This window comes from Marmota flaviventris, chromosome X, assembly GCF_047511675.1.
Source record: "Marmota flaviventris isolate mMarFla1 chromosome X, mMarFla1.hap1, whole genome shotgun sequence".
NCBI lineage: Eukaryota > Metazoa > Chordata > Mammalia > Rodentia > Sciuridae > Marmota > Marmota flaviventris.
Genome location: NC_092518.1, coordinates 98,151,490 through 98,177,115, shown reverse-complemented (window position 1 = coordinate 98,177,115; position 25,626 = coordinate 98,151,490). Strand labels below are relative to the sequence as shown.

Genomic DNA, 25,626 nt, shown 5'->3' with positions numbered 1-25,626 from the left:
AGTACATATTAGCTTTATATTAGGGACTTGCTTTGTGTGTATGTGTGTGAATGTGTGTTTAATGTAAACGAGACTTTATTTGCTACATTTTATAACAATTTATTCCTGATATACAGGTTTTGGAAATTTTATCTCTTAGGTTTTTATTGTTATCTAATATTATCACATGGTTTTTCTTCTGTGATATACTAATGTGCCGGCGATGTTTAATACTTTACCATTCATGCTCTTCTTTTCTAAAAATTCTTGAGGAATTTTTTCTAGTCAATCGAATTAATAGTCAATTTTAAAGACCATGAAGTGATACCTTGAGTTTAAAACATACTGTGAAACAGGAGATATGAAAATATGATTATCATTATATTTTATGAGAATGCATAAATCCAAACCCTTGCTGAATGAGATTGACCTGTGAAAGGCCAGAGGAAAGCTTCACTATATTGCTACTACTTACCCTTTCTTATCTTCATTTCTTTACCTCTAAAGAAAGGATCTATTAAAATTCTTTCACTGATTTCTATGCTGTTTGTAAGTGCTCTTAGGGGTTTGTATGCATATTTTATGTCCATCAACACCCACCTATTTCATGCTATGTAAACTTTTTTTTGTTTTTTATAACAAACTTTTCTCTCCTCCTGTAGCTATTGGTGTTCCTGTCCAACTGATTAAAGGCCCCACTGGAACCTTTTAGGGTTTCCTTGGTTACATGTCTATTTGTTTTGTTGAATGGCTGTTTGTACTTTTTCCCCCCTAGTTCTAGAAAACAAGAAAATCCAAATAAACCAATAGAAGCTACTGTATTGAACACAATGAAGGTTTCTCTGGTAACATAGGATTCTTTCCCTCACCATCAACTCCTTTCCTTTTCAACTCTGTTCTACTCTGATCTGTCAATCAGATCCCCCCCCTCTTAGTTCATTTATTCTTTTATAATAAGTTAATTGAAATAAAATAATTAACTGATCCAGTTAGCCTTCTAAGCTTCACTCAAGCACATGATTGTCTAAATTTTTAGTGTCTCCAAATAGCAAATTTCCTTTTAAGAGTTCTTAAGAAAGTTTACTTTAAAAAGTAGAAAATGTCTAAAAAAAATGGCATATAGCATATTGCTAAAAGACATACTTGTTTCTTTTTCTCCCTCTAGAATTTTTTCTAAATGTCCACTTTAATTATACTATATACGCTCCACCTAGCACAGTAAATGATTATATTATTAGTGTGTCAAATCATTCAAGAGGAAGAAGTTTCAGTGTGTTATCTTTGTAATCATCTATGCATTTTCTTAATTCAATATAGCACTTTCTCTTAAGAACTTTTTAAAAGCTCCCACTATAAACCATTAATCACAAAATATAACTTAGAGATGAATTGAAGAACTGCTAAGACACATCAATTTCACATTTACAAAGCAAAAGAATAAAACATTTCTGAAGACAAATTTTAAAATGAGGCAAAATGCATTAAATATAAATCTCTTGTGAGTATTTAAATATACCTGCAATATATGCTATAATATATAATCCAACCAAGTAATTACTAAGACTTAAAGTAAATTTCAGGCCTATATTTTTCTCTTGTTATTTTTCTGTTATGCGTTCAGAACTTCAAGTGCAGCAGAAATAATAAGTCACTGTGTGTAGGCAGCAATTATTGTTCCAGGTTTCTCATCTCAGTCTTTTTCCAAGATTGTCAAACATTGCCCAGACTAAATTGAATCAGTAATATTTTAATACCTTCTTATTGCATAGTTCATTTTGTTAATAAAGTAGGAATAACATAATGTTTTGTTTGGTTAATGGCAGTGTGCATCAAAGTTGATAAAAAAAATTCTCATGAGGTGGTTTTGTTTAAATTTGGCTATGGCTTGAAAAAAATTAAGAGCTACCTAGAAGTTGATCTTAAAGTATTTTTATCAGTAGAGGATAAGATTATTTTATTGTTGCTGTAATGCTGCCATGTAAGAAAACTATGATTTAAATTCAGATAGATCTTCTACAGTGTATTTGTCCTGACAATGATTGCTTCTGAATTTAATTACTTGATATCAAAGAATGATCATAGGAGTTAATTCTATAATATCAATATGAATACTTTTTCATTTTAAGGGTTAGCTAGAATCCTAAATGTAAATCATTTATAATAACATTTCCATGTTTTTTCCAAAGAATAGAGTTAGACAAAATAATATGAATATAAATAAGCAAAATATTTCTTGCTCACTCCACTTAATGATTCCTTATTCCTTTACACATTGTGTTAGTCAGTTTCTGTCATTATAAAGAAATACTTGAGATAATTAACTTATAAAGAAAAGAGATTATTTTGGCTCACAGCTTTAGAGGTCCCAGTCTAAGATTTGGTGGATTTGTTGCTTTGGACCTCTGGTGGGCTTGACAGATGGCAATGGCAGAGAGTATGTAGCATAGCACACTTCTTATCTCATTGCGAGGAAGCAAAAACAAGAAAGAGAAAGGGGCCAGGGTCCCACAATCTCCCTCAGGGGCATATCCTCAAAGACCTAAGAACCTTCCGTAGGGCCCCTCCTTCTAAAAGCCTTCCAACAGCACCACCCTGGAAACCTTACAATGCATGGATTTTCAGAGGACATTCAACCTCCAAATATTACACATATTAGGCCTTTCATTTTGTTTTTCATATTGAATTTTGTGATTCACTTGCATCAGCATCACTTAAAATATCTTTAAAATGAAGATTCCTGAGTTCTATCCCAGATGAATTAAATCAGAATCTCTTCATGCAGGGGTTTGCATTTTTCCAGGTCTCAGAGTGATTATGAGACTCAGTAAAGTTTAGGAACCACTGTCTTAAGGATAAAGGTTCTGATAATACCCTTTATGCATTCTTATGCTTTCTTCTTTAAGAAAAGCCAAACATGCTCATTAAAATGCTGATGACTCCAGAAGTTGTATCTGTTGCAAAAATCTTTTCTGAGATCCAGACTTATATATAGACCTGCTTATCTCATATAACTGAGACATTGTCATAAAGGGATATCTACCATTCCACCTGACTCATAGCACATACAGACACACATGCACCCCTCTTCCCTTGACCTGTACTGCTTCTTTTGAAGCCTAATTTTGACCAAACATTACAGGATTATGTCAGCCACATCCACTTATTAATCCTGTCAATTCTATCTCTTTGACATATACATATCTTTTTTCCATATTCAGTATTGAGCCCAGGGCTTCACAAATGTTGGGCAAGTGCTCCACCACTGAGTTATCATCAGCCTCTCTTTTATGTTTTAAATTCACTGACTTTCCTCTTCATTCTTATTGTCCTATCTTAGTAGTAACCACTGTTATCTTTTATTGAATATTTTCAATATCTTTTTTATAGATTTCCTTAGTTTCTCTTGGTCACTCCCCAAATTTTTCACCAAGAAACAACAGTAGTAATCATTCTAAATACAAATATTGTCATGATTTTCCTGCTTAAAACTCGAGATTCTCAAGAGTCTCTTATACTCACCAAGATAAAAGTCTACATTTATTAAATTCTCATATTGTTGCAGGGGAAAGTCCTACCACAGAGCCAAGGCAACCACAGTGGTCTTTTCTCACTGGTTCTTGTGATCATGCCAGAAGATTTCAGACATGTTGTTCAGAGTAGCAATGGAGAGAGTGTGTCCTCTGAGAGAGGAGAAGGAAAATGACCCTTACCAAGTCAGAGGTTTCTAAGGATTATTGGATCCCATTGTCCTTAATCAATTTCTTATATTCCCTTAATCTGTTTATTACCCTTTGAATAACCCTCAGAAAACTTTTTTTGTTAGGGTCTAGGATGTCCTGGTCACAAGGAGTGGTTGTAACATAGTTGTAACATTGGAGTGATTGTAACATAGTTTTGGCGATAAGGAAGGGTCATAGACACCCAGTAGTTTTTCTTAAGAAGACATAATTAATTATCATTGGGAAAGATTTTGACATGCCAGGTCCACCTCTTTCAGGTACTTGTGTATCTGATAAGGATCCTTGTGGTTTTCAGTCACCCTTCATTGTCTTCTTGCTGCTCCTGTCTTTCCCTACATGGATAACTAGCTACCTAACAATACTACTGTTTATGACATGGTTACTCCTTCTCTTTTAACCATTTCTCCTACCAATCCTCTTTCTCTCCATTTGCCCAGAACTCAGAACAAACCACACTATCTTGGTCCTCCATAGCATGTATGAAGTCATGAAATTTTTCATTTATCCTTTCTTCTAGAGTTGGTTTGCTGATCTCTATATCCCCAATGCCAAGCACAGTTCTCAGTACCCAATATAAGTTCTTGTTGCATGAATAGATGAATAATGGATAACAATAACATGTATTTGTACCTATTAATAATATGCAGTGTAATATAGTATAAAAATAGGTTCTGGAAACAGAATCTCTGGGTTGCTCTCTGGCTTTGCTACTTATTGTATGACCTCAAACAATTTACCTAAATATGTCTGTGCTTAAGGTCCCTAATCTTTAAAATGGTTCTATTAAAATGCCCTATTCCCTAAGATTTTTGTGAGGACTAAATGAGAAAATACATATAAAGTTGTCCAAAAAGTACCTGGCACAGAACAAGTCCTGAAAAAGTATTAGCTATCATTTTTTTCATGTTTCAAGAATTATTTCCCAATTCTTAGTGAAATCATCCTTTTACTCATTTAAAAATTTATTTCTCTCCTCTCAGTTATCATCTTGAAGGAGTCATATTTGTTTTAGTCTAAATGTAACAGATGCCTTTCCTTTCCCTCTCTCATTTTAGAAGTTCTTCTCTCTGGATCTTCCCTAGCTCTGACATTGCTAAGTGTGAGGACCAGAATTTTAAACAATATTTTTGGTGAGAATATAGACGCAAATGAAAAATAAGTTTAGTTTCTACAGAGTTTCCTGATAATAAACATCATTTTTCTTGCCCTGGTAACCACATCAACACTTTGAGACAATATCTTTAGGGAATAGCCTACCAGAATTTTGAGATCATAATAACTTTCTACAGGCATAATTGATAGCTCTAACTCCACATCCCAAAACTTGTGCTTGAGTAAGAGCTTTGCTGACAACAGAAGGATTTTTTTGTTATTTATTGTAAAGAAAATTAATAAATGGTTAGCCTTGGGGCAGACTTAGACCAATATACTATTATTTCTCACTTGGTTGATTCTTAAAATGATTTGTTAGGGCCAACAATTTAAGTTCTATAAGATGAGGGAAATGGGAATTTTATATAAATTTGTATATGAAATTTTTACGGTTTTATAAGATTTGTAAGACTTGAATTCTTATTTTACTTTGGCTATTCCAGAGTATAAATTATAATTTCTGAGTTTGAAAAGAATAGTTTCCTAAATAAATGCTGCACTTTGTCCATAGTTTTGTAGTAATATTTTAAATGAAAAGTTTGAAGGGACGGTTTAACTTTTTCTAAAATAAATCAGATAATCGGAATTTTAGATGTACAAAAGATGTCAGAAGTTATATATTCCAATGTACACATATATGGAAACTGGTAGGCAAGTGTCAAAACAAAACTGCTAAATGAATTGTTTTGCACTTCCTGCACTAGGCCCCAGCAGACAGATCAAATGAGAATGGAGGGCTGGGGTTGTGGCTCAGTGGTAGCTCACTTGCCTAGCACATGTGAGGCACTGGGTTTGATTCTCAGCACCACATAAAAAATAAAGATATTGTGTCAATCCACAGCTAAAAATACGTTTTTTAAAAAAATGAGAATGGAGTGATTTGTGCTCAGTGTCACATAATCAAATTGAACTTTGAAACAGACCAGTTTAAACAACAAAACATCAGGAGATTCAAGTCAACCTGACTTGGCATAATAAGAAAGTCTTCTCTGTTTTAACTCTATAAATCACTGGAATACCAGTCTGCTTGTTGTTTCCTGTTTCTACTTTCTTCAGCCTTTTTCTGCCTACAAAGCCAACCTCTTCTACTCAACTCATGGTAATACTGATTCTGTTTCATAGAATGAAAGTGTTGCTGGATCCTAGAATTTCAAATACAAGCCAATTAGATCCTTAAAATTACATGTGTCATAATTTTATCTTTTGGCAGAACTTATATGTGCTGGCTCTCAGTTTATTGTTTTGTTATTACATGATAACTAATGGAAACAGTTGATAACAACCGAAAAACATTCATTTATAATTAGAAAACAGCAAAGAAGAATTGATATGGAAAGGAGATTGCTGAAGCATGGGTTAAAAAGACTAGAATGGTGTAATTACATAACAGGATTTTATAACGAGGGGCATAGGGTTATATCATGTTCAGAACTCCAAAGTCACAGGTAAATTCAGTGGAAATAAAACAATACTCAAACAACCTTGAAAGTTTTAGTGAATTGGGTCTTTTATTTGGGAGAACAAATGTTTCTGCACAGAGACAATACATAAAATTCACCTTAAAATTTCAGAAGGGGATTTGTTCTTTAAAGAATCTTGTAAAAATTTGCTATAAAGAGCAAACATCTTATAAAAATGTAGTCTGCTGATCATCCACATCAGAATCACAGGGGAATATTTTTAAAGAAGCAGTTTTTCTAGACTCAGAAATGCAAAATAAGAATTTCCTGAAGACAGAGCCTTGGATCTTCATTTTAACCACAACCCCCCGCAACCCCCACACAACTTCATTCTGTTGCAACATAATGTTTGAGGGTCATTAAATGAGTCTAAGAAACATTTTACAAACACTGATATCACATAGAGTGAAAATCCATTAAGAGTGCTGAGGAATTAACTTCTATTTAACTGAATTTCTAGTTTAATGTGTGCCAATGTAAAGTCTCTCTTTCCATATTACTTATAAATAAAATTTTTCTGAAAGTCTTTCCTACCTCAGAAAATTGGATTATACCTACCACATATTTTTTTGTTGCTTTGGGGATTCTGAATTGGGCCATACTATAGGACAGATCTTTAGCATTTTAAAAAATATATTATTTTTTAGTTTTAGTTGAACACAATACCTTTATTTTATTTATTTATTTTTATGTGGTGCTGAGGATCAAACCCAGGGCCTCACATGTGCTAGGCAAGCGCTCTACTACTGAACCACAACCCCAGCCCCTAATCTTTGACATTTGACTATTGTTCAGAAGATACGGAGATACAGAACTGAGTCTTGTCTACCAATGCTGTAGAATCTATGTGAAAAATTTCATACTTAATTTTATTTAAACATTTCAAATTTAAAATGAAAAAAGATAATTTAGAATTTCCTGTGTGTTCTCAAAATGAACACAACCCTGACCCCAAGATTCTCATTTGTCTCCCTATCTCTCTTCCTCTTTTTAGCCCTTCCCCGAGCGTCACTTCTTTAAAACTAGAAGGTCTCATCTCCATGTTAAAACATCTCTATCTACTTCTGGGGCTTGTTTCTTATTGACTTAAGTTTAAAAAAATCATTTCATTGAAAGTCTATATGAGGGCTGGAGTTGTGATTCAATGGTAGAGTGTGCCTAGCATGTGTAAGTCCCTGAGTTTGATCCTCAGCACTCCTCCCAATCCTGCAAAAAACCAAAAAGTTCACATGAGTTGACTTTGTATTTGCAATACTTTGCCTTATCATGTTGGCTTAAAGTTGGGGAATGGCTGTTTGTGAAAGCCCTAATATCCAACTGGGCACAGTTGCACACAGCTAGTAATCCCAGCTACTTGAAGGCTGAGAAAGGAGGATTGCAAATTCAAGGCCAACCTGGGCAACACAACAAAGCAAGATTCTGTCTAAAAAATAAATATAATAATAATTTTTAAAAAATAAGAAAAGAATGATATCAACTGAAAATAAAAATTAAAAATAAAAAAATTAAAAGTCCTGATACCAGATATTGATAGGAAGGTCTTTAGCTGCAACTTTACTATATAGAAACAAGTAAAGCAGATAAGGAAGGATATATGACAGAATCTCCTTGGGATTATGTACAACTATAGAAAAATATTGTTTGCATATTTATTGTATAATATTTCAATGCACTAGAATCATGATTAGCTTTATTGGAGCAACAGATTGTTTTAATCATCAGTTAGCATAATTGACAATTATAGACCTTGGCTTTTTGATACGCTTAGTATACCAGTTAAAAATTAGAATTGTTGCTTTAACAATTAAATTTTTAAATTACTGTAATATAAAACTAACATTTTGTTGTTATAGTTCTGAGCTTAATACATGAAAATATTTTTGTAACCACCATAGCAATTAGTATATGAGACAGTTCAGTCACCCTAAAAAATTCCCTGACAGTGCATCTTTTTAGTCAAAGGCTCTTCCCACCACTAACCAAACCCTGGAAGCCACTGATCTCTTTTCTGTCTATAGTTGTGCCTTTTCCAAAATGTCACATAAATAAATTCATACAAATTATATAACCTTTTGAAATTGGCTTCTCTCACTTAGAATAACGTCTTTGAGATTCATCCATGCTGTTTCACAGGTCAATGGTTCAAATCTTTTAATTGTTATATCACCATTTGTTTCTCCATTCTGTTTATTTCTTCAAAGAATGTTAGTTTGTTAATTATGTATAAATCTATAATGGACATTCATGTACAAGTTTTTATATAGACATATTTCTATTTATCTTGGTTTTATACCAAGGAGTATACTGCTAGGTAAAGTAATACATTGTTATACTTTTTGAGAAATTGTCATACTGTTTTTCAAAGTAGTTATATGCTTTTATATCCCTGCCTCCAGTATATGAGAGCTCCGAATTCTTTATATTCTCACCAATATTTGTAAAAGTTTTTATGTAAATAGAAGTTTTTCTTCCTCTAAGGTAAATATTTAGCTTAAGAGTTCTGCATCATTTGGTAATTGTGTGTTTAAGTTTACAAGAAATTGCTTTCCAGAGTGGCTATACCATTTTGCACCCACACCAGCAATATAGGAGTTTTTCAGTTGCTCTGCATCCTCACAGCACTAAATATGTTTGAAGATTTTGTTTTCCATTTTGGTAAGCCTGTAGTGATATCACATTTAGGGTTTAATTCAAATTTCCCTAATGCCTAATTACATTGAACAGCACTATTATGTGTTTATTTGACATCCATATAGATTATTTAGTGAAATGTCTGTTAAAATCATCTGCACAATATTAGTTTATTTTCTTATCACTGAATTATGAGAGGTCTTTATGCATTTCAGATATAAAAGTCCTGTTGGATCTGACATTTCTACATACTTTCTCCCAGGCATGGGGTTGTCTTTTTAATTTCTAGAAGGTGTCTTTGTGCAGAGAAAAAAGTTAATTTGAAGAAATTCTAATTTATTTATTTATAATGGATCATGCTATTGCTATCATATTTGAAAACTCTACCTAACCCAAGTCATATTTTTCTACAGTTTCTTTTAAAATTTTGAGAATTTTCTGTTTGACACTTACATCTATGACCTATTTTTTTTCAGTTAATTTTTATATAATATGTATGACATAACTTGAGATTCATTTTTTTGCACATGGATTTTCAGTTTTTCCAACACCATTTGTTGGCAAAGCTATTTTTTCTCCATTGAGTTGCTTTTGCTCCTTTGCCAGAAATCAATTGAGACAAAATGGTGCGTAAGGAGCTACAAAGTCTCTCTTCCCAGCAAAACATTCATATTCATTGAAAATTATTTTTGAAAGTAACCACCATTTAAAAATCTATGCAAATAATTTTAAGGACATACAGTAAGAAAAACATGTGAAGCATATCTACTGAATCTTGGTAAGGATAGTGGGATTCCAAAACAAGTGAAATTTATCTTAGAAGTAAAGATGATTTGACATGTGAAAATTAATCATTTTAAAATGTATTAAAAGAATAAAGGGCAAAACCCAGATGATGACCTCAAAAGATATTGAGAAAGCATTTATGAAGTCCAATACAGGTTAATACATATATTTTATTTAGTTCCTTGAGCTTCTTGGTTGCCCAAATTGGTTGCCATCAATTGAGGGAATTGTGAGACTTTAAATATTTTCTACACCTCCTTTCTTTCCTCTGTTCCCATAATATGTATATTGATATATATAATGTTTTTTTACATTTCTCTGAGGTTCTGTTCATTTTTCTTCAGCCTTTTAATCTCAACTGATCTGTTTTCAGGTTCACTGATTGTTTCTTATACAAGCACAAATTTACTGTTGAGTCCCTCTGGTGAATTTTTCATTTCAGTTACTGTAATTGTCAATTCCATAATTTCTATTTGGTTCATTTTTATAATTTGTATGTTTATGAATAATATTTCTTTGATCAGTTACCCTTCTTATGTAGTTCCTTAAATGATGTGCTTTAGTTTTTTAAAAAACATATTTAAGGATGATTTAACATTGTTGCCTATTATGTACCATATTTGGGTGTTCTCATAGACAGTTTATACACATTATGATATTTCTCCTGTGTATGGGCCTTATTCCCTATTCTTTACATGTCTCATGATTTTTTTTGCTGAAAATTGTATATGTTGAATAATATAATATAGGAATTGTATATATCACATCCCTTCTTCCCAGAATTTGTTGATTTTGATGCTTGTTTATTCTTTGTTGTTTAGGACTTTCCTCAATTAGCTCTGTGAACTCTGTGTTTTTGTCTTGTGTGAGTATTGAAATCTCTGCTTAGTTAGCTTCATGGTTTTCAGGTGATTGGACAGATATTTTTTTAAATGGTTTGGAACTAATATCTCTCACACTCTTGCAGAGTGAATCTATGAGTGTTTGGGGGCACCTTACCCTTTTGTCTTGGTTTTCTTTTCCTACTTGTGAAGATCCTCAAGGTCAGCAAGAGGTGAGAAATTATGATCTTTTCAGGTTTTCCTTGGACATGTACATATTTGTATGGTCTTTTAGAGACCCAAGAATATTTTGTAACTTTTCAAAGTCCCCTATGGTCATGTCATTTCCCATGGTTTCCTTTAATATTTTTTCATCTGCTCATTTGCTTTACTATCATTACATCAGTCAGCTATGATGTTAACAATTACCTGATTTTATTCAATGTTTGTCCCCTGGAAAAGGACTGTTTCTACTGAGAAATCTTTGAATTACATAAGACAAATACAACTCCTGTGAGTGGAGTTCTAGGGAGTTGCCCACATAAGTAAAATAATGACAGTTCTCTGGGAATGGGGCCTGTTAGAGAGCTCCAAACACACTATTCCTTCTCCAGTGATTTCTAGGTTGCTTATTTTCATAGCTACCATGATTACAAAGCTAACACAAGTTTTTTTCATCTGGTATCCATGATTTTTGTTTGTCTGATTATATATATATATATATATATATATATATATATATATATATATACACACACACACACACACACACACACATACATACACACACACACGTATGTATCATATAACATATGTAAAATGTATGATATATATATATCATATGTATACACACACAAAATTCCATATGTCCTTTAAGAAGTAAATAGAATGGAGAAGCAATAGAATAAATAGAAATGAAAATAAACAGAATACTATTACACAGAAGTGGGCAAAAGTGTATTCAAAGGTGTATGTTAAAATGGCACAAAATTCACTCTTCTTACCAAGGTCTACCTGTTTCCTCAAACTGATGCAAACCTTTAATTTTCAGTGCTCTGTAAAAGTTAATTTTGACCATTTTTGCCTGTGTCCTTCATTATCTTTAATGGAGGAACAATTTTTCAAACGTCTTTATTAAGGGAGCTTTTTTATAAACAATCGAGCTACATGTTTCATCATGCCTTCATTTGGCTGTGCTTTTATCGTAAGTTTAGTTTCTGAAGCTTTAGAGGTATTATTCAGATCTTTCCATTGTGTACCTCCCATGAACCAATCTGAGATCTTGTGTTGAAATATTAATGTACACACAATTTTGATGTGGGTCCAGCATTCATTAGCAACCTTGTGGGATTCCATTTTTAAGCTCATACTCCCTGGTCTTCCTCATGTTCTGCATCTCACAAAATCCTGTTTCATGATTATCACACTAAAAAGGAAGAAGCCCCCTGCCCCCCGCTTTGATACAAACTCTCTGCATCTGGTTCTTGGGGCAAGTGGAAGGAAAATAGGGAGAAAGTAAGCAACAGATTTTCCCTCTGTGCTCTTTGGACCATCATTCTTCTAGAAGGAGGATTTTCCTTCCTCAGAGTTTAAGGTAGTTGTGTGCCTGCTGATGTACCACTACTGTAGGATTGCAACACCAAGAATGGGGCTTGATTTCAGGCCAGTTCAGGAGGGGAAAAGTACAAAGGATCTATGCCACTCTCTATACTTTGGGCATCCTCCTTCCTGATTCAGACCAGAAGAGAGTGAGGGCTTCCATTGGACTTCTTTCTGTCTGCACTTGGTATAATTTCAGGATGTAGACTGCATTTGATCCAAGTTAGGACCTATAGAAGTAAAAAAAAAAAAAAAAAAAAAAAACTCGATGCTGGTTTGTTTGTTCTTTCAGTTCTGGTTTTCTTCCTAATGTTCTTGCTACATTAACTTTTCAGATGCCTCAGACAGCTGATGTACTCAATATATCCATGGATTTCAGTTGCATTCATTGACTGGAGGCCGAGTGGAGTATAGTTACTCCATATCAGCAGGAAATAGAACTCTTCAATTTTTGAGACACTGAGAATCATATTGTATTCCTTTTATTATTAAATATATTAAACTTTAAATGCTTTCAACCTTCTCATAGAAAAATTGCTTGTGATGAACTTACAAGAAAGGTAGAAACAGCATCTTTAATAACAAATTGATTAAAAAATTCAAAACCTTCCAAAAATGAAAACCTCTTCAATAGAGGAGAATTGAGAACATTTTCAGAGATATTATTTTTTAATTCATAGATTAAAATATGGAATGAAACAGACTCTTCTTCTCTATTCTAAGTTACAAATAAGCCCATCCTAGATGAGAACATTGAGTTTTTCTGTGAGTTGAAGAACTGGCCAAAAATGTTTAACCTTAAATCTTCTCCCAAATAATCTTAGACATTCAAGAGACATAGGAAGACACCAGTGTAACTCTACAAGTAACTGTAATGTTACTATTTAGAGTTTTACATAAAAGATTGTTATTTAAAACCTAAATTTCTCATTTGTATATCATAAATAGACATTATATTCTGGGGAGAAATTCAATGAGCTTTCATGCAGTAAAGACATAATAACCCAAGTGCAAACAATGCTCAACTTTCTTACACAAGTTTATTTTCAACGAGTATCAAAATTGGTTGGTCTTATCTGAGGGTCAGAGATCTTTTTAAAAATCAGAAGAAATCTAGGTCCATCTGCCCAGAGAAATGCCCACACACATTTTTTTTCATCTAATATCCATGACTTTTGTTCATCTGATTATAAAAAATATATTTCATACAACCTGTAAAACATATGTAATCAGATGAACAAAATCATGAATATACATACATAATATTTTGCACATATTTTTAAAAGTTTTGCATATTCCCAAATTCTGGATTAAGAACTCTTTACCTAGAAATGAATGATGGATAAATGCATATTTTCAGCCCCCCTCTCCTGAGTCCAGACTTTTATTTTCAATTATCTATGAGAAACGTCACATATGTGTACTAGAGTCACTTCAAATTGAGCTGTCATCCTAAACTTGTCACATTCCTGTTTTCCTTTTCCTAGTTAATGAATTTACCATCCACCTGGTCACCAAAAGTAAAATCCTAGGAGTCATCTCAGAATCTCTTTCTCCTTCACACTTCACTTAAAATCAAAGCTGGCCCCATCCATTCTACCTTCTAAATAGTGCCTACACCTATTCCCTCACCTCCATCCTCACTGCTGAGAACTGAACTGAAGCCCTAGTTATGTTCTACTTCATTTGTTGTAGGGGGCTCTTAAGTTTGTGTCTATTCCATATTTGCCATATCCTTCACACTGTTGCCATTTCTAAAATGTGAATTTTTAACATTGCATTCTTCTTCTGATGCCTAAAGCAGTGATTTGCAGAAAGAAAGTAAATTAAATAAAAATCAGCAGACTCCTGTCTGTCTGTCAAGTGAGATATCTGTGGAAACCCTGTATATCAAATAGAAAAAAATGGGATTAAAATTGGGCTGGGGTTGTGGCTCAGTGGTAGAGTGCTCACTTAGCACATGTGAGGCCCTGGTTCAATCCTCAGTACCACATAAAAATAAATAAATAAAATAAAGGTATTATGTCTAACTACAACTAAAAACTAAATTTAAAAAATTGGTATATAATGTTATTACCTAAACACACCCTGTGAAAAGTCTTACCATGCAATGGGAACCTGTTTCAGTTAGTACTTGACAGACTCATTCTAGACTTCTTAGGTATAATTTTTATCAGCAAGGTTGAATTTTCTATAACAGCCAGAGATTCTAATAAACAGGCAAGTTTGCAGAACACTTGGGGTTGAGGAAGGCATCAAGTCCAAATGATTTTAAGTAATAAAAAAGGACATTACAAGTTGACCCCAATTAATTTTTCTAACTTACTTTTTCATGTAGCATATGTTCCAACCACATCAATACACTCATCATTCCTTTAATTTGCTACACCCATTTTTTTGTCAATATGTCTTTGCACATCAAATTTCCTTTTCCTAGAATGCTTTTCCTTACCTTATCCACCTGTTGTCTGTTTCCTTGAAGAACCACAGCAAAAGTCAGCTGTTCTGTGAAATGTTTTGTGACTTCTCATTCTAGGACTTATTTAGCACATTATACATCTTAGTCTCTGCCAATAACTTGATGACAAGCATTGTATCTTATCTCTCTTTGTATCCTCTTTAACACAAAATGCAACATCCCGTACATAACAACCACTCAATAAATGTGTTAAATATTGAATGAGAGAATTCATGAATTCATGAATAAATAAATGAATAGATTCATGAATAAGTGAACAACCAAGTTCAGCAAATATCATATTTTCAAAAGAGTATAATTATTTGCATAAAGGAAGAAATTGAGCTTACATTAATTTGTATTTTATAACACTTTGCTATACACAATATGATGAAGGTATGGGTATAAGTCAATATTAATGTATAATCCAGGCACAGTTAGTTAACATTTGAAGTATCAGAGATCCACATTCCTGTGATGGGTAGTTATTATTCCAACAATATGCTTCAAATTCTTCAAATTTTTGGTTCTTTTTTTTTCATGATCTGTGATTGTTTTTAATTATCTTAAATCTTATGGTAACATCTTTTACAAATTTGTACTGATGGGTATATCTCTTTTACCTTAATCTTTCCATCTAATAAGTTGGCAAAAAGCACCACTACCAACCATCAAGATGTTCCATAGTATTGTTTCTGAATAGTTGTTTAAAAACAATCCTGAATGATAATTTAGTCTTACAAAATAAAGAATTAAAAAGTAAAGTCTAACTTGTTATTGTATTATGCTGACTTAAAAGCATCTGAACTTATAGATCAATGATAAAATGTGAGAAGTGTTAAATATTCTTTATTTAATATCATATATAAACCACACTAAAATCCCTTTCCATAAGGAAAGAACAGCATTTTAGATACAGGGAATTCTAATTAAATTGGCATGGTCAACAAAAATATATAGTAGACACTGCTTCCTTATCTTCAACCACTGCCTTTAATAGGCTAGTGAACACAAATTGAAACAAATGTGAATCATGCTTGGTTCTGAGTGAAAGGATTTCCCCCATATTTAAACATATTCACATAATAAGTTCTATAAACCTAAATATAAAACCAGTTTTCAGATGTCATTCACCATTTTTGTGAAATACTGAACATTACTAATTAAGTCCAACCATAACTTTAAAAAGTGGAAACAGTGATAGAATTTACTGAAGTGGGAATATAACCAAAATATTAATTTAACTACAAGTCAGTTTTACTTACATCAGGATTGTCCAACAGAAATAATTTTATCAGTCATTCATGATCTGATTTCTGGTGTATCACATCAATTAAATTATGGTGCACATAAAAAAGCCAAGAGACATTTCTGTTTGGTAATAAATAAGGCAGTAGCTATTACTCATTAGTGGCTTTTTTTTTTTTTTTTTTTTTTGAGGTAAGCTATTAGGTCTGCCCTTTCTCCTTTCTTCTTAATGCCAGCAAAGATCATTTTTGTTCCAGAGATGTACTTTTTGGGATTCTCCAAATACTCCATCAGTGTATCCACTCCCCAGGTGCTGCCTTTGTTCTTGTTGGCATCTGTATAAGAGAATCCAGCAGCCTGTCTTCCGCCCAAACACTCCGTGGAAATTTGGCCCAGTCTTGTGCTTGTCTCCCTTTTCCACGGTGTGGCACTGGGCACACTTCTGAACAAAAATCTTCTTGCCTTTCTCAACATCACCCATTTTTTTTCAGCTGTAGTTGGACTCTACATCTTTATTTATTTTTATGTGGTGCTGAGGATCGAACACATTGCCTCACACATGTGAGGTGGGCGCTGTACCACTAAGCCACAAACCCAGCCCCAACATCACCCATTTTTAATTTGTTCTTTCATCAGTAGTGCAAAGAAGGTTCCCAATCAGAAGCTGGATGTCCCACTTTGTAGCTCAAGGACATGCCAGTCTGCGCCTATGAAAATTTTTGGTTCTAAACATACAGAATAGAGGTTTTAAATTAGAGTAAGAAACAATACTTCACTTGTAAATTTAGAATAGTTCAAATTTTATGGTCGGCTAGAAAGTTGTACAGGAAACTTCACCCTTGTATACAGGGATCTGGTAAGCTCAGCCAACTAACAGCTTCAAAGAAACTCCCAGATTCAAGACACTGTTGGGACTGATGCCAACCTTCCACCCCCAGCCTCCATTCTTAATATGGGAATCTGCTGTCTGTTGTAATTATAAGAGTTGCTGATCTTGCCATCAGAATGTTGGTGCACCCATTTCCGAATGAAATGTTCACGCAAAGTGCCAAGGATAGATGATGAATTCAAAGAACATAGAAGAACAGGTTGTATGACATTTTTTGCCTGATCGTTAATGTTTTAAATGTGGCGGAATGCAGCCGGAGACTTGCTTTCGTTGTAATATACCATCTGGTATATATACAAGCAGAATGCATATAGTTCCTACCTATATTTTCCTTCCACAACTTTTTATTTTAAAAAGTTTCAAACCTACTCAAAATGTAATGAACTACCATGTACCCGTTACCTAGAGCTACTAATTATTAACATAAAAAGACACATACAAAAAAAGTAAATGGTCTTTCTTCTCTTACTATATGTATTTAGTGCTTATTTTTAAAATTTTTTTTAGAATTTAATTAGTTATACGTGACAGTAGAATGCACTTTGATACATGATATATAATGGAGTATAATTTCTCATTCTTTTGGTTGTACATGATGTAGAATCACACCAGTCATATAGTTATATATGTACATAGGGTAATAATGTCTGATTCATTCTACTATCCTTTCTACCCTAATCCCCCTCCCCTCCCTTCACTCCCCTCTGTCTAATCTTAAGTAGCTCTATTTTTCCCTAGTCCCCCTACCCACCCCCCACCCCATTGTGAATTAGCATCTGCATATCAGAGAAAACATTAGACCTTTGGTTTTTTAAGATGGGCTTATTTCGCTTAGCATGATGTTCTTCAGCACCATCCATTTACCAGAAAATGCCATAAATTCATTCTTCTTTAAGGCTGAGTATAACTAGTATATTTCATTACAATACACTCCTATATTCTTTACCATAAATGTTGTAGGAAAAAGATATCCTCATACATCTAAGCAATATACTTAACACATTCAAAAACTTTAACAATGATGTGATACAATTATCTAATATACACTCCATTACCCATATTTTCTTCAATTGTCCCATTAATGTTATTTATAGATCTTCACTTCCTGATCCAGTGTCCAATTAAAGACCTCAAATTACACATCTTTCTCATACCTGTTCGGCCTCTTTAATCTAGAATAGCTCTCTTGCCATTCTCTCTTTTTATTTGTTTTTCATGAAACTTGACATTTTTGAGAAAGCTAGGCCAGCTGTTTTGTGTAATGGCTATAAATTTGGGCAAGTCTGATTGATCTTTATAATTGGATTTAGGTTAAACATCTGTGACAAAAATGTCACATAGACTATGTTTTATTTGGTTAATGTGGTACTTAACAGATTTCTATTGTAAAAGGCAACTTTCTCCTTTGTAATTAGTAAATTGTATGTCAATCAATACTTTTAGACTATGTGAATGTCTTGTTTCTAAACCTTTGTCCATTGATGATTTTTTATATCCTTGGTTGAATTAATTATTATTATGGTATTTGTAAAATGCTGTTTTTCCAATTCCATCAGTTTTTTTTTCATTAGATAGAATTTTCTATAAAGAACTTCATACACACCTTTTTAATATTACCATGTACTCATGGGTTATGTTTTATTCAATGTGCTTTAACCCACTGCTATTATTATTATTATTATTATTATTATTATTATTATTATTCTGGTGATTGAACCCAGGACCCTGTGCATGCAAGGCAAGCACTCTACCAACTGAGCTATCTCCACAGCATGCTATTATTATTATTTTTTTAAAGAGAGAGAGAGAATTTTAATATTTATTTTTTAGTTATTGGCAGACACCACATCTTTGTTTGTATGTGGTGCTGAGGATTGAACCCGGGCGGCACGCATGCCAGGCGAGCAAGCTACCGCTTGAGCCACATCCCCAGCCCTCATTATTATTTTTAATAATCAATTTTTTAAATGATCAAGTGGGTTCTTCCTCAAGCTGGTTCTCATGGTTTTTGACATATCTTTTTCAACATTCGAGTAGTTTCTTGCATTCTAACTCAATATGATACTCCTAGCTAATCTTACACTTTCCCTCTCCAGACCTGAAATCAGCCATTTCTCTAAGGACTCATGGTTCTTTCCAGTGAAGAAAACATTTAGGGACCAAGACCTGTAACTAGATGTTCTTATTGTTCCTGGGATGTCACTGCTTCTAGGACATTTCATTGGGCAAAGCTTTGAATTCCTGAGTTCACACTGATAACTGTAATTCTAATCTAATGCCAGAGGTGGTTCTTTGCCCTTTCCATATTTGTCTTTTCCTGTTCCTTTTGAAACTTGATTCCATGTATATTTTTTACCAATTTACCAATATATTTACTCATTTTCTCAGTTTTATAGTTCACACAAAATGATTTCATAATTACTACTGAATACTATAATAACAAAACTACTAAGTAAAGTTGTTGATGTCTATGTAGTTCTTTGTGTCTTTATATATCTTAGGGAGGATTACAGTTATAATAATATGTTCAAGTGTTACTTGGATTAATTCTATGTGTTTTGTGGTTTGGTTATGAATATGATTAGTAATTAACTATATATTTGCCCTAATATTCAATTTTAGCTTTCTTTACTCTTGCTAATTAAATGTTACCTTTTTGAGTATGTAAAATAGTATGGTTTATAAAGCAAAATTATATACAAACATGATACTCTTAAAAGTCTCACTGTCTTCTCTACTACTCTTACTTCATCACCACCTACCTGCTGTAGATGTTTATTTAATTAATTTCTAGTTTATCTTTCCTGTGTCTCCTTTAGCAAAAATAAGAACACATATAGATACACACATACTTTTCGTTTTTGCTTACACAAAATGTAACATATTATTTCATAATCTTTTGCAACTTGTTTTTTTCACTTAATATTCTGAAAATTACCCAATGTTTACCAATTGATATTTTCCTTATTCTTCATGGTTTATGTGTAGCAGATGTTATTTAAATATTCTGCCAAAATGTGGACAATTAGGTAGTTTCCAATATGTTGTGATTGTAAATAATGCCACCATGAGTAAAATGTGCATATGACTTTCCCTTCCAAATTAGTCAAGAATTGCCTGGAGGTAGGATTGTTAATTTAAAGGGTAAATGCATATTTAAAATTTTGTTAGACATTGATGACTTTTCCACCCTAGAGTTTGTACTGTTTTGCATTCCCATTGGCAATGCACGAGGGCAAAATATTTATCCACAAATTCCAACAAGCATACTACGAAGTTTTTGAATTTTTGCCAAACTGAGATGTGAAAAATGGTATTCAGTAGAGTTCCGATTTACATTTCACTTGTTATAAGTGGAGTTTAGCAATTCTTTTCTTATATTTAAGGCTATCTGGGATATCATTTTAAGAATTGTTTGTTCATGCCTTTTGTACTGTTTTTATTTTTTTTTTTTGTGGTTTTTCTCAATTTTATATTATGAGACCAGCCCTTTATCTGTGATCTCACTTTTTAATTGTCCAAGACAATAAAATTTAAAAAGTATTAGGAGTTGATTAAATTTATTAGGCTAATGCTCAGCAACTTATACTGATCCTAGGGTACTGTGACTTGAGTCTTGCATGACTTAAATAAGAGGAAGTAAGTTCAAGTGGATTTACTAACATAACTTTCAATTAAGTCTTCAGTTGCTTGTCTGAAACTCCTAGGGACATGTGTTTCTCACAGTTGAGACCTTTTTGAATTTTAGAAAGGTAATAGGTGCACATGCTATGTAATATAATGTAATGACATCCATCATCCATGGAACAGTACGACATAATCAAATACATAAATATTTCTGGAGCAGAACTTGTGAATATGCCTGATGGGATAAATAAAAACCATTAAGTACCTTTATAACAGCTCAGGTCAGATTTTTTGGTCATATTAGTTTCAATAGTATCAGATTTTGCCACTAAATGCTTTAAGACTACACTTTTTAGTTTTCAGAGACCCCCCACCCCTCTGCCCCGCCGATTTTGGAATTGTGAATAACAGACTATCAACCTGTAATTCATTAAATCTGGGTATTATTCAATAAAGCTTTAAGAGAATCATAAAAAATTCAAGGAAAATTTCCATTAAAAATCATAAGAACAAACTGCTTATACTAGATCAACTATACTGAGTAACTACCTTAAACTTTATCAACTCTACCTAATTGATATGAATAGGAATTTGGTTGAATGGTTGCTTAGAATTCTGAAATTGCATGAAATAATTTATTTTTTCCTTTTGGGAAATAATTAATGTGAGTTTTTAAAAGATACATAAGTAACTCTTTTTATCTGAAATTGCATATTTATTTGGTTACTTGTATATGATTATTGTCCCTTTAGAGCCATTTCATTTGCTACTATACCCTTAGTGTGTGACACAATGTCTGATTAGCTGTAGGTGCTTCATAATTATTTTTGAATTAACCAATAAATGAGAAAAGAGCATAAAAAGAAGATACAGCAAAGGAAACAAATACAATTTTTACCCATCTTCAATAAAAGTATAGGTTTAAAACAATAATTCAGAGTGGTGATAATTTACCTCTTACTCTATCCCAACTTAGGTTTATCTAGAAATCAATTCCCATGTATCTGGAGTGAATGACTACTCATGCAAACAGAAGAATCAGTTTTACTTGAAAAGGTGCAAATTAGTTACCTCAAGATGCCATTACTTTATGTCCTCTTCATTCCCCAATTATCAGCCTAAATATGATCCTAAAAGTGGGTCATGTGAGAAAAATTAAAATATGCAATTCCTATCTATTTTGATTCTATCTTCAATTTGCTGAACTACCTTTGTCTAGTAATACACTTTTTCCTTTCTTAAATATAGGCTTTATTATTCAGATAATAAAATAATAAATGTTCACGATAGACCTTTTAGAAAGATGCTAGATCATTTGAGAAGTAAGGAAAAATAGGAAGAAAAAAATAATCCCCAGATTTACCCCTCAAAGGTAATTCATAGTGTTATATTTTCTTCTAGTCATTCTTCTAAGGTATATTTTTAAATATACCAGATAGACAGTTTAAATACTTTCTAACACCTTATATGATAAAGATTTTCTGTGTTTTTATAGAATTTTAATTAACATTTAAGAGGCATAATATTCCATAACAGACATCAACATTTTCTGAACTTTTACCCTATCATTAGATATTTCAATTGTTTGTGGTGTTCAGATATGACACTTTAAAGAACTAATTGTAAATATTTTTTTCTGTATTTGACAATTTTTGATTAGGATAGTCTCTCAGGTGTTGGTCAAATAGAATTGAAAACATACAGGCAAGGTAGACATTCTTAACCTTTAAGCCTTCTAAAGATATCTAGCCAATGATACCATTTTAAATCCACACAAGAACTTCATGACATGAACCTTGAAATATCCAACAGTAACTCCGTCACTCACTTGCAGTATATGGCTTTTGTTCTGAACCACTAATTGCACTCTGACTTTGAAATTGAGGTTGTTTTTGTCAAAGCAGTTAATTCACAAATTGCCAGAGATGTCTTCATCGTTTTCTTTGGGTTATGTTCAATTTACCTCTTAACTCACTGATACGGCTATTGCATTATGTCTTAAAACAGCTATATTTCGCTTCTTGCTGCCTTAATCCTAGAATCCTATTAGAATTCCTTTGGGGGGTTCTGAAAACCCAGCAGCCTCATGGCTTACTGTTGCACATTTGCCATCTAGTGGCTAAAGTTGGAAATTGCAGACTCACGCCCTTTCTCCAATTGGTGGAGGACATTTGGAGCCTTTTTTTCCCTGAAGGTGGAACGTAAAACCTGTCAGTAATACTCAGTAGGAATGGGTAAATTTGCTTCACGGAATGTATCCATGTTCATTTAGGAGAAAAATCTGCCCAAATGGGAGGTAGAGCTCAGAGAAAACTATACAAAGCTTTTCTCCAACCATTTTACTCTATCATCCCTATCTCCCAAATACACACTGCTCTCTATGAATTAGATTCAAAGGAAAATTAAGTTCAACATTGGACTGCAAAACAAATCATCAAGGGCACCAAGGTGTTATATGTGGAAGGAGGGAAGCTGTCTTAGTCTGTGTTGCTGTAACAGAAAACCTGAGACAAGGTAGGCTACAAACAAAGAGCAGAAATAAATTTTCTCACAGTTCTGGAGGCTGAGAAGTCCAAGATCAAGGTATCAGCAGACTTGGTTGTCTGGTGAAGTCTGCTTTCTCCTTCCAAGATGGCATCTTGTTGCTGCACCCTTGAAGGGAAGGAGTGTTGTGTCCTCATGTGGCAGAAGGTAGCAGGGCAAGCTAATCAATGCTGAATGAAGCCTCGTTTATAATGGCTTTAATCTCATTCTACAGGGATGGACCCTCATGGCCTAATTTACTTCTTCAAAGCCCCACCTTTTAATATCATTACACTGGCAATGCCTGAATTTTGGAAGAGACATATTCAAATCATAGCAGGATGTTACGTCAGTTACTTTACAGTAGACGTGTTTATTGGATGATTGTTTTAATATGAATCCCAGATGTTTTACTTACCTTTTCATAAAGTTTCTTCTTTTTTCCCTCCTGAAAGTCTGAATTCATTTTTTACAAATTAGAAAAGCACAGTTGCCCATATTTACTGTTCCTTAGAATTAGATAAATTTGATAACTTTCCATCTGCTATTTTTTTAAACAAATTATCCCAACCTACTCAAATAACACATAATTTTGGAAAATGTGAACCATGAAAATTACACAAGAAATTTTCTCTAAATACATACAATGGACATGCTCATATTTTTGGAGGTTAGGAAATATAGGGATGGAGTATGTGGTGGCAGATGAACATTGTTACAAAAATAAATTATGAAAAATGTTAAGAGCTAAACTGATGTTCAAATTCATCAGAAATTTTATTTTGCCTTCAGACTTGCAGACCTAAGGGAGAATGAAGATTATATTAAAAAGTGAGTGAAGCTAGGAGTAGTGAAATACTTTCAATAACTGCACATTTATTTTATATATATATATATATATATATATATATATATATATATATATATATATATAAATATGTATATGTATATATTTGGTACTGGGGATTGAACTCATGGGCACTTGACCACTGAGCCACATCTCCAGCCCTATTTTGTATTTTATTTAGAGACAGGGTCTCACTGAGTTGCTCAGCACCTTGCTGTTGCTGAGGCTGGCTTTGAACTCGCAATCCTCCTGCCTCAGCCTCCCAAGCCACTGGGGTTACAGGCATGCACTACCATACTCAGCCTATCAACCAATATTGAGCTTGAACAATTTCTAGGTAGTCAATTGCACATCCATTTACAAAAATTTACAAACAATTAAAAGAAAACATACCATAAAATGAGATAAATGCAGAAGTCCTTCTACTCTACATCAAAAATTGTTATATATATTCCCAAATCATTTATCACTAGACATTTGATTACAAAGCTACTGAATGCACTTCAAAATAAAAACTTGAAATATATATGCCTTGACCCAATAAATCCATTGCTTAGAATGTACTCTTTTTTAAGAAAAATACATATAATTTAGTTGTAGATGAACATTTATTTATTTATTAGTACTCTTTTTTAAGAAAAATACATATTATTTAGTTGTAGATGAACATTTATTTATTTATTATTTATATGTGGTACTAATATCAAACCCAGTGCCCCACACATGTTAGGCAAGCACTCTGCCACTGAGCCACAATCTGAGCCCAGAATCTACTCTTTGATTATATTGACCCAGTATGACAAGATATAATTCTCTTATATTTTGCAACATTGTTTAAAAATAGTGAAAGACTGTATGTAATCCATCCATATTGGTCAGGTTAAGCTAACTGAAAGGAAATGAAATTAAAATCAATCACTACAATGGAATAGTATGCATCCTTTAAAAAGGATGAAGCTGAGTTCTGTGTGCTGGCATAGAAAGTGGGTCATTATAATAAATGAAAAGCAAAGAAATTAATACAATATCAATTTTATCCACATTAAGTATGTACACACATACAAATATAAGTGTATGGTGTCAGACATTTGTTAAGATAATTTCCTATTGCTGGAGGTTGTATAAAAATGCAAGAAGTACAGCCAAAGCAAAGACCTATTGAGCAAGATTATGAAATTCTTAAAGATCTTCAAAGCCTGTTTTAACAAAGCTTGAACCTTAGTCCTTCTTCCATTTGAATTATGCTAAAAACAAGGAGGATTTCATCCTGTTTAACTTGTGGTGGGAGTCACCCTAAAAGTGGTGGCAGGGGATTTCCCATAAAGGAGTGTCCCCAAATTTCCCTAGATGAGGTCAGTTGGGAAGCTCTAAATGCCAGAGTGATAGTCTAAAGCACTTATTAGGGGAACTTACAGAGTGCTGCAGCTTGTCTTCTTGACAGGTGGAAAAAACGATGTTCTACCTAGGTGCAGTTTGCCAACAGTGGGCTAGTGGATGGAGTTTACATGAGGGTTTCAGGAATTTGGGATCAGGGCTGAGGCCAGATTCTTTCATTGTTTTGGGCAACAACCTAAATAACTTTATCAGTGCCTGGGAATGTTTGGGGCCCTAGCTGGGACTCAGGCTTGCTTGGAAAAACCTGCAATTGGCTGGGTCATACAGCAGGTAAGAAACTCTATTTTTAGTTAGGAGACAGAAAGAAAGTTAGGGGGAACTGGAAGACCCTACAATGAGTAAGCGGAAATATCAACTATTTAACCTGCTTTTTATGAATGAACAAAATTACAAGTTAACCACATCTAAAAGCATAGCAGCATTTTGAGGGAATGATCTAGGGCCCAGGATCTGCTTTTACTATTCAAAATG

At 33.3% G+C, this 25,626-nt stretch overlaps 1 pseudogene; it reads right to left on the bottom strand.

Annotated features, from left to right (window-relative positions):
- Positions 1 to 15,926: 15,926 nt before the first annotated feature.
- LOC114090924 (cytochrome c, somatic pseudogene) lies at positions 15,927 to 16,355 on the bottom strand (annotated as a pseudogene).
- Positions 16,356 to 25,626: the final 9,271 nt, after the last annotated feature.